Source organism: Hevea brasiliensis, chromosome 13 (assembly GCF_030052815.1).
Source record: "Hevea brasiliensis isolate MT/VB/25A 57/8 chromosome 13, ASM3005281v1, whole genome shotgun sequence".
Classification (NCBI taxonomy): domain Eukaryota; kingdom Viridiplantae; phylum Streptophyta; class Magnoliopsida; order Malpighiales; family Euphorbiaceae; genus Hevea; species Hevea brasiliensis.
The window spans coordinates 37,816,969-37,824,324 of NC_079505.1; the positions used below are offsets into that span (position 1 = coordinate 37,816,969).

Genomic DNA, 7,356 nt, shown 5'->3' on the forward strand with positions numbered 1-7,356 from the left:
CTTGGGTTCATTTTTGGTTGGCTAGGTAGCTTGCCAGCAGCCTTACTTGAAGAGCTTGCTTGCTGGGCGATTTGATTCTCTAGCATCTTTTTATGAGTAGCAAGTTGGTCCATTCTAGAAGTCAACTGTTTAATCAATTCATTTTTTTTTTTGTTGAGCTGCTAAGAACCCTTCCATCATGGTTTCCATAGTCATTTTCAGCTTAGGTTGTTGAGGTTGGAGAGGTAGTGATGACTGTGCAAAGTTTTGACCTCTGTTTTGAAATCCAGGGGGTGCTAGTGGTTTGTACCCCTGTTGTTTGTTTATTGGCTATTTCAGCTGCTTGGACCATGAGAAATTTGGGTGGTTCCTATAGCCAGGGTTATAAGTATTTGAATATGGATTGTTGGGCTGCCTTTGGTTGATGTTTCCTCCATTATTCACATAGTTCATCTGTTCTGAGGAGGGTTCATTGAAATTGCTGTATTCTGAATTCATGTATCCTCCTCCATAGCTATCCTCATGTTGACTGTTTGTACCAACTGCGTTGGTTTGCATTCTTTCAAGTTTCCTTGTGAGTTGATTAAACTGAGCATTTATCATGCTTAGGGCGTTTACTTTCAGTACCTGTAGTTTTCCTTGCATTTCCTCTTTCATTTGACCGCTCATAATTATGGTATGTAACCCTTTCTAGAAGTTCAAGTGCTTGTGGCACTATTTTCTCCATTAGATCACCCCCTACAGCTGAATCAACTGTGCTCTTTGTAGAGGGTAGTAATCCATTATAGAAATTTTGCACTAGTAGCCAATCTTCTATGCCATGGTGTGGACATTCCCTCTGCAGGTCTTTATATCTTTCCCATGCATCATAGAGTAATTCTCCTTCCTTTTGTCTGAATGTATTGAGCTCAAGCCTCAGTTTTGTAGTCTTTGCAGGTGGAAAATACCTTACTAGAAAAGCTTGAGATAGGTTTTCCCAAGTTGTGAACGTTCTAGCCGGTTGAGAAAGTAACCACTTCCTTGCTCTGTCCCAAAGGGAGAATGGGAATGCTCTGAGTCTTATTGCTTGATCAGACACTCCATTCATCTTAAATGTGTCACATAGGGCAAGAAAGCACTGGAGGTGATGTGTGGGTCTTCAGTTGGTGAGCCTGCAAACTGGGTTTATTGAATCATTTGGAGCCATGCTGGTTTTAATTCAAAGTTGTTGGCTTCCACTGTGGGTTTAGTGACACTGGGCTAAAATCCTTGAACAGATGGAGCTCTGTAATCTCTTAAGAGTCTCGGTTTGTCATTGTTATCGGCCATGATTGGAATTTCAGGATCTCCTTAACCGTGCTCTTGATGTTTTCTTTCTCTCCTGATGGCTTTCAGAGTTCTGTCTATCTCCGGATCACAGTCCAAAATTTCTTCTTCTAGCCTTATTCTGGTCATACACCAGATTGAGCACCTGAGAGAAAAGAAGAAAAATACAACTAGTAAAATAAAATTATATAATAAATATATTTGCCTAAATCAACCAAATTGCCTATCGCTTGATATTAATAAAAAAAAAATCCCCAGCAACAACGCCAAAAACTTGTTTGCCGGTTTTACAACCACCGCAAGTGCACGACTCACTAACAAGTAATAAAGTGATAAGTAGAATATCGTTCCCATGAGGATTTTATTTAGCAAGTACTAATCTACACAGTAATTTTCACTGTCTAGGCTATCGAATATTTAGGGAATGAAATTTGTTAACTTTAAACACTAGAATGGTAATCTTAAAACAAAATGATTTATTTTGAAATGATTCTGGAATTAAGATTTCACACTTGAATCTTATTAGGGATGTTATCTCATTTATTTATTGAATTGAGCATCGTTTTCCTTGATGAAAATTAGCCCTAAGTTATCCTAAATCCTCTCTCAAGGCATCTAGGGTGTATTTTAATTAACTCAAACCCTACTTTCGTAGTGATCAAATTAATTAAAATCCTTTAAGGCTTTTGACCAATTTTTAGGTTCCACAAAGGTATCAGCCTATGTCTAGGTCATAATTCCTAGGTTCAAGATCTTGATTTTCTAATATTAATCTTCACCTTTTAGTCCTTCAATCAACATCTACAATCATGGCTAAGTGGGTACCAGTACATAGCATGCATTATGATCACAAGAAATTAAATCAAGAAACGAATCTCAATCCAATAAATAAAACTTAATGTTCATCCATAATAATAATCACAAGCATTACTCTCCTAAATCCAGAATAAGGAAACTACTCACTCATGGTGAGTTTAGCAAACATTATGATAAAGGTAAAAACAGTAAAAAGAAAATCATATAAAAGAAATAAAGCAATAGAAATCTATCTAGGGAGATGAAACGAAGGAACCAAAGATAGTTTACAGCTTTGATCTTATGGAGCTTCAGCTAGAAAACTTCTTTTGGTACTGATGCAGAGCCCGACAATAGCAGCCTTCAGCAGCACTCCCCACCTCCTTTCTTCTGATGTTTTCTTTTCTATTTATATTGGTTGCTCTAGGGTTAGGTCACTTTGAGTCCAAAGGGCCTTAGGAGTCTCGTTTGTTTTTGAAACAAGAGGAGAATTCGAGTTATAAAACTGGCTGCAGCATAGTACACGGCCATTGTGTCACTACATGGGTCCCGACATGTCAGGGCGTGTAACTTGCTGGAGTGAGATTATGGAGTCTTGCTTTGGCATAGAGAGTTACATGGGTCTGTGCCAACTACACAGGCTTGGTTACACGGGCCGTGTGCTGTTATTCCCATAAGGTTCTTCAAGCTTATGCCTGGCAGAGACTTACACGGGTCTCCGCAGATTACATGGGTCTACTTACATGACTTATGTACTTGTGTTTCTCATCGATTCTCTTGGCTTTCTTCTGGCAGAGAGTTACACGGGTTTGGGGCTTGGTTTACACGACCCGTGTACTGTGTATCAGCAACAATTCTCTGTCTCTTGACTCCTCCAAGCTTTTCTTTGCACTCCTATACATCTGGGGCTTCACCCAAACACCTAAAATGATACAAAAAATATGAAATTAAGGGCTTTACAATAGAAATTACAAAAACTAATAAAATCAACTATTATGCATGAAAATACTTGCCTAAATGCTATGAAATAGTATGCGATTGTGTTTAAAAACATCTATACAATTCAAGTGTATCAGTTCTGGGTTCTGGTCAAAACATTAATATTGTATATCTATGTCTTACAAAAATTTTAGCATTGGTTTCATTGCATTTGCAATTTTGCAGACCAAGTTGTGGCATTTTTTGCCAAAACTGGTCGGATAGGTTTAAGTCCAAAATTTCTGGATAATTTGATTCTGTACAGTTTTGCTGATCCAAATTGGGCCAGCAATTTGATTTAATTAGAGGCATTTTTGGGCTCTACGTTCTTCATGAAAGTTGTAGTCCTATGTCTAATCATTCTAATGGTATAAAATTCAAGTCATTTGGACCTGCCTAGAGGGAGTTATGGCCAAATGAACATGTACTGTTCATTTGGTTATTTTTCTGGGTTTAGGGTATGTTCAGCCGGATTGGAATAGTAATTTGGTCAAGTTTTGGACAGAATTTGGGCATGGTCTCTTCATGAAAAATGAGGCATTTTGACCCTAGTTTCATCTCCAATTGGCCTCACACCAATTAGAGCAACACAATTCAAGTTATGGTTGTCTAAGCATGCTGGACTCCTTAGTCCAGAAATCCTGCATGAAAACACACTCCCAATTTTCACTTTGCAGCGAACTCTCAAACTTCAATTGCATTCATGGCACTTCAAATAGTAAAAAAAAAGCCTCAATAAACATCAATTTCAAGCCATATACAAAGTTTCCAAAATTAGGTCAAAAACCCTAACTTCCATACTCAATTTACATGCAATATATACCAAACTCATATCCAATAAATTTTTCAATGTCATGTGCTCATAAATAACTCTAATAGACAATTAATTCAATCTAAAATCAACAAATCCTAACTCTTTTAATGATTGCCGAAAATTAGGGTTACCTTTTTTTTCATGATTTTCTTTTAATTTTATAAAATTTCAACTCATTTTTAACTAGAATTCAAAGTTTAATGAAGGAGGGAAGCATAATAGTGCACTAACCTTATTTGATGGAATTCTCAACTTGATAAACCTTCAATTCTTCTCTTCTTTTTGCTATTAGACACTTTAGCAAGGTCTTAGGACAATTTTTAATGTTTGGAACTATAGGTTTTGTTGTAAAAATCTAAGGAAATTCAAGCTTAAATTCAACAAAAATGGAGGAGAGGGAAAGGGAAAGAAATTCGGTCAAGATGATGGGAGAGGAAGAAGAAGACTTCTCTTTTCGCTTTTTGTGACTTTGTCTTATTTTTATGTATTTATCCATAATTTAATTAAATTAAATTCTTAATTAGGTCACTATAACCTTATGCTTATGTCATTATCTGAGTTTTAATTTCATTTTCTTTTTCCTTCTTTTCTATTCATTTTTATTAAATTTTTATCAATATTTATTCATATTTTATGTCATATAATTCACTTACTTAAATGGACAAGTTGGTCAAAAATCATCTCTGAAGGTAAAATGACCAAAATGCCCTTTATTTTGCTTACCGAGCTAAAATTGTCTATACCGATTGATTTAATTTTCCTTGTGTTTTCTTAGCAATTTATTGTCATCGAAACCTCAATAATCCTTCCATGGAGTCCTAGAAATTATTCCACAGGATTTTCCCATGAGTCTAGGGTTGACAACTGTCTTTACAGTCGCTTCTCGGTAAGGTCACTCATCGCCGTGACCCTGGCTTGTTTAACCGAATTGTACTTCGCTTCTTTTACTTTTCTTTAATTTGAGCCTAGCTTAAGCTGGACGTGGCGTAAAGCTCCTTTGAAAGACAAGGAAACATGTCCCACATCGGAATGGGAGGATTGTAGTCCTTTGGTTAAAGGCATTTCTGGGCTTGGTGTTCTTAATGAGAATTGTAGTCCTATCTCTAAGCTTTCCAATAGTATAAAATTCAGGTCATTTTGACCTGTCTAGAGAGAGTTATGGCCAAATGAACATGTACTATTCATTTGGTCATTTTTTCTGGGTTCAGTGTATAGATATCCAAATTGGGACAATAAATTGGTCAACTTATGGACAGAATTTGAGCATGGTTTCTTCATGAAAAATAGGTTATTTTGAGTCTAGTTTCACCTCCAATTGGTGTCATACCAATTGGAGTCACACAATTCCAGTTATAGCTCAAATAAGACAATGGACTCATAGGTCCGAATTTCCTACAAAGAACATGCACTCCCTATATTTATTCCTCCTTACTCTCAAACTATAATTTTTCATTCATAGCACTTCAAATGATCAACAATTCATCTCAACACGCTCAATTTCAAGCTATAATGCAAAAGTACCAAATTAGTTCAAAACCCTAACTCAATGTTTCCCATATCAAGCATACTTAATGCAATTCAAGTTCTAATGCATATAAGGTCATCAATCCACATCAATAACCAATTCAACACTTTCAAAAGCAACACTTCATCATTCATCCTATGGCTGCTGAAAATTAAAATTCCCATATACTCAAGATTTTCTTTTATTTCTTAAGATTTACTCTTAGTTTGGCATGCTTCTACTAGTTAAAGAAGAAGAAAAAGTTATTTAGCGCACTAACCTCTTGTTTATCACTCCTTGACTTGTAAAAACTCTAAGATTTTTCAATTTCTTGGCAGCCAAAGTCTTCCTAATGGTATGGGGAGAATTTTTAGTGAAATAAGTCTAGGGTTTTATGGTGAGATTTGGGGAGAATTATGCTTGGGAAAAGAAAATGAAAAAGGAGAGCTTGAAGATGAGTTTCAGCCATGGGACCCTTAGGAGGAAGATGATGATTCTTTTAATTAATTAAGTCAATTTTGTCTCACTTTAAATCCTCTTCTTATCCCATAATGATAGTTGTTAAATTTTGATTGGCTTGTAATTTTTTTTATTATGTCATCTTGTATCATGCCTAGCTCATAAATGCATTTTTAAACTTTATTTCTTTCTTTCTTTTCTTTTTCTTTTCCTTTTCCATTCCATAATTCATAATTTTCATTTATTTTATATATTTTAATCTCTTTCATTTTAATTTTCATTTAGGTCAAAATTCAACTCTGGGGTTGAAATGACCAAAATGCCCTTTGTTGGACTTGCCGGCTTATATTTATTTGTACTGATAAATAAATTCTCCTATATTTTCTTTGATATTTTTTATGTCATTTATACCCAGTCAGCCTTCAATTAAGTCACAAAAATTAATTCCTAGGGTTTTTCGTGGGTCTGGCGTCAGCAACTGTCTTCGCAGTCGTTTCCCAGTACAGTCACCCATCACTGTGACTCGTTTAACTCATTTGCAATTTACTTCTTTTGTTTTTCCTTAATTTTTCTTGGTCTATATTCAGTCAATTTATGCCTTCTCACTCTAGTTTGACTGTAGTTCTAGATATTCTAGCTGTCTGAATAGACAGTAGTCGTCGGAACAGTAGAATATACGAACTACCTAAAATAAGGGCGTTACATGAGGAGCCCGGCTTAGGCTGGATGTGGCGTAAAGCTCCTTTGACAGACAAGGAAACATGTCCCACATCAGAATGGGAGGACAAATACATAAAATGGGGGAACTAATCACTAGAGACGCTTTTTGGTGGAATAGCCTGGAGAGTTGGAAGAACTCCAGGGTTAAGCGTGCTGGCTTGAGAAAAATCCTAGGATGGGTGGCCTCCTGGGAAGTTCTCCATTCCACCTATGGGACAAAACTGTGAGGCCTATGGCCAAATCAGACAATTCCTTTAGTTGTTGGAGCTCGACCGTTACACCATTTGTGCAGTAATTGGTATAGATGGGATTGGGGCAGCCGAGCCTTCAAAACTCTGAGAAGCTAAGGCCTCTTTCTGTACGTCAGCTGTAGCAGACTGTTTGTAACACCCTCACTGTAGCAATTCCGTACATTCTATTTGTTCCGGTGACAAGTGTCGGTCCGGACAACTAGAACATCCAGAAAAATATTTAAACTAAAGTGAGGAACCATAATTAACTACAATATTATAAGAAAAATTAGGAAAAATTTTAAAAATAAAATACAACTAAGTTAAATGAGCCAGTGCCCTAGCGATGGGTAACCTAGTGGGAAGTTGCGGTTCTCACAACTAGAAGCCCTAGACCCGAGAAAAAATTCATAAAATAATTTTTGGACTCCAGAGAAGGGTCATTGAGGTTCCTATGGCATTAGAATGCCAAGGAAATGCTTAGAAAAATTTTTGAATCGGTATAGACAATTTTGGTCTGTTAAGCCAAACGGAGGGCATTTTTAGTCATTTCGTCATCAAAGGTGATTTTT

General features: G+C 36.4%; 1 non-coding gene across 1 annotated transcript; it reads left to right on the forward strand.

Annotated features, from left to right (window-relative positions):
• Positions 1–794: 794 nt before the first annotated feature.
• Positions 795–901, forward strand: LOC131172288 (small nucleolar RNA R71). The gene has a single exon (XR_009142770.1). It is a non-coding gene; the product is annotated as a small nucleolar RNA R71 (small nucleolar RNA).
• The last annotated feature ends 6,455 nt before the right edge of the window (positions 902–7,356 follow it).